The sequence below is a fragment of the Macaca mulatta genome, chromosome 5 (genome assembly GCF_049350105.2).
Source record: "Macaca mulatta isolate MMU2019108-1 chromosome 5, T2T-MMU8v2.0, whole genome shotgun sequence".
Classification (NCBI taxonomy): Eukaryota; Metazoa; Chordata; class Mammalia; order Primates; family Cercopithecidae; genus Macaca; species Macaca mulatta.
The window spans coordinates 155,586,579-155,590,100 of NC_133410.1; the positions used below are offsets into that span (position 1 = coordinate 155,586,579).

At 39.4% G+C, this 3,522-nt stretch overlaps 1 pseudogene; it reads left to right on the top strand.

The window, feature by feature from the left end:
- Positions 1-1,307: 1,307 nt before the first annotated feature.
- LOC106998517 (uncharacterized) lies at positions 1,308-2,128 on the top strand (annotated as a pseudogene).
- Positions 2,129-3,522: the final 1,394 nt, after the last annotated feature.

Genomic DNA, 3,522 nt, shown 5'->3' on the forward strand with positions numbered 1-3,522 from the left:
TAATGTTTCTTCCAGTTCTAAAATTTGATGACCACTGATCTGATGTGACTGTGTGATTGTTTCACCATTTGATGTGTGTGTGATGATATTAGTATATACAATACATGCTGTTTACCTCTGTCTAGTAACAAATGTCTACGTTTGTTACTAGAGTAAGCTTTAGGGGTAGAACTTGGTCTCAAAGCTCACGTCTTGGAAAAAAAGATCTGGTGCTGATAGAACCTTGATAAATCCCTTGTAATAGCACATGTTTTTGTTTCCCAGAAGTAGGGCAAGAGCTCTCTGGCTCATCCAATCAGCTTCTTCTCCTGACTTTAGTAGAGACACAGGCTTCATTACTGAGTTGGGGATTGAACTTCCCTCTGTCCTATGAAAAGTAGAAGATTTTCCTAAGAGAAACCTTCAGTGAGAGCAGAACAGAAAAAAAAGCAAAGAACTAACTGAAGGAGAGGGCAAGAAATCAGTGTAGTGTGTGGCAGCAGAAGGGAAGTGACAGGTCAAAGAAAATAGGAGAGAAAAAGAGAGAGCTACCCAAGTAAACAGGAAAAGGGGAGGAAATACAAGGCAAAAGCAGAGAGCAGGGGAATTGGCATGACAGGAAAGTGGTGAGACACAGAGGATTCCACTGGACAACAGAAAGCCCAACAGAGAAGAGTGGGCAAGGATAAAGAGACAGAAAACAAATGGATTAAGACATAGAGTAGCCATTGTCAGTTACCCGGGTAAGGAAAGATTGGTGGTCTAAATAAAATGCAGATTGTTCATTTACAATTCTGACAGTTTAAATTATTTATGGTATACCTTGGTGCCTCACTTAATCATATTAAATTACAGTTGTAATCTTATTAATTACTTGCAACCAGCTATCTCAATGTACCCTGTATAGAGGACAGCTTATCAAGGGGTAGAAGTACTATAGCTTCACTTTTAATCCAGTATCATCCAGTACACGAATTAGCCTTACATTGTTAGGATCTTCCTGATGGTGACTGGCTGAACTAAGCATTATTCTTGACAATACAAGTACTGCTGTGCCCATTTACAGAAATGGAAGCAATTCTTTCCCAGAAAGTAAGATATGATTTAAATGCTTTGGCCTAATTAGCTGTGAAAAAGGACAAGGCCCAGGTAGGGCTTCAGGAAAAGGCAATTAACTTATGTGCATATGTCTCTCTCCATTCACATCACCCAGCCTAGTTCAAGTCATCAACATCTCTTCACTTGCATTGTTACAGTAGTCTCTTAGCCCCTTTTCCCACCTCCACCTTTGATCTCTCTCATTTTCATGACGTCCAAAGTGAACTTTTAAAAATAACACCACACTATCTCTATTTAGACTTTTCAACAGTTTCCCATTGCACAAGGGATACATTACCACAAGGAATTACACCATCTTGCCCTTGCAAATGTCATCTTTATGTTCAACTGTGCTGATCTTCATTTTTCTCCTCACATGTGCAAATGCTTTCCCATCCCAGGGACTTCATGTTTGTTCTGCGCCAACACTAAAACACTCTTCCCTATTCTTCATCTGGCTAACCAATATTCATGCTTTCTGTCTCAGCATAAACAGTTTTCCTCAGACAAGATTTCCTGACTCCCAGCCTAGGCCATGCCACTATGTGATTTGTGCTCTCCATAAATTTTACTTCTTCTATATACATCAATTCACATAATTATACTTTAATACTTACTTGTGTAATTGTTTGTGTGCTATGACCCCCAGTTGGCTGTAAGTCCTATAAAGACAGAGGCCACATCCATCTTGCACATCCCTCTGTTCCAAGCACCTGTCATGGGTCCTATCAGCTGACAAGCACTCAATATATTGTATGAATAAGTAAAATTCTAATTTCCAACATCCTAGACTTGTTTACTGTCCCAAGGAGGCTGCTTAGGTAGAACACACGCAACGCTTCCTATGCATGTATTTGCAGAGAGAAGAGAGAGAAGCACTTTTGCTTCTCCCACGTGTTACCATTCTGACCAGGCTTAGTGCCGAAGCACTGATGAGAGGGATGGAGACAGTGAGCCTGTGAGTGTCGTGTGCAGAACAGCATTTGCCTTTGTCCCCCATGAAAGTAATGTGATGCTCAGTGTCCACAGTCTTTTAATCTGGCTGCTGTAGGGTGAGAATTTGTGGTCCTTTTCTGTTAAGATGGAATCTTGCTGAAGGTCAGAATGTGGTTAGGATAAAAGAGTGGCATTACTAGCACTGTGTATAAAAGAAAGAATACAATTAGGATCTTTGTTTCTCTACCAACTTGACTCACTTTCTCCACAGCAAGGCTCATATTATCTTTTCCTAATGGAATTTAGAATGCAATGGCAGTCCTCTTCAGACAAGTCACCTGTCCCTTTTGCTTTATTCTGAAACAATGGAGTCCAAAATCTGTATTTCTTACTTAGTACAGTGACTAGCTTCTAACATTCCAGGATGGCTATCTCAAGGACTTTTGACTAAATGCTGTTTGGAGTGGTCTCTGGCAGGGCCAGATTCAGCATAATGTAGCTTCCTGTTGTCTTCCTATATTCCTGTATGTTATTGTAAATATATTGACATAAGCTGACCTATTACACATGCTCGTTCTCTTCTATGGTGATAGGGACTAGGAAAGACAATGCACTGTTCACTCTAATGTAAGGGATCACATATAAGTCTTATGATTTGATGATTCTCTCCTGGCAGCCAAACCTGCTTGTAGCTTTTAGGATTCATGGCCACTGGTGGCATTAAACACTTAGGGCCTGTCATCACAAAAGGATACCTTGTACACAATTATCTTTCCAAAGGCTAGATCAGCCCATGTCAATGTCATGTTTAATATTTAAACACACTTTACTGTCATTTGTATCTGTTTACTCAGTCACCATCTGCAAAACCACTGTGAATAAAAATGGAACTTGTGGGGCAAGAAAAATATATTGAGAATCATTGAGTTGGACAGACCTAGTGAGAAGGTTGTGTCTATTCAAACACCTGTCTTCCACCCTCTCACCATCTGTGCAATCACTTCACCCTTCAGCCTCACTAGTCCCCCTTACAATTACCCTGTCAAGAGGCGAGTGCAGCTCAGGTGGATTTAATGTGGGTTTAATATGGCCTGTTGAGTTTAATGTTTAATGTTGATTTCCTTTAAGTAACCATTTCTGTTCTTGCTATAAATCTATGTCTATATATCTATGCTTAATTTGGATGATGAATGCAATTTGGATTTAAGGCAAGAACCAGTTTATATGTTTTATGAACAGATTATAGATCAAATAAGCAGACAATAGGCCTTCCAAAGCTATAAGCGAAAACAGAAAAATGATGCATAATTCACAGATTACAGTGAAGTTAAAAGAGAGGGTTAATATTCTAATGTGTTGTTAAGAATTCTTTCACTCAAATTCTGATTCTGAATCTAATAGTCATCTATATACTGCTATAAAGGAAAGGGAAGGAGTTAACATGAAATCCAGACCTGTTGTTTGTTACTGGGTGTGATGCTAGAGAGTTTATATTCACTTTCTCATCTA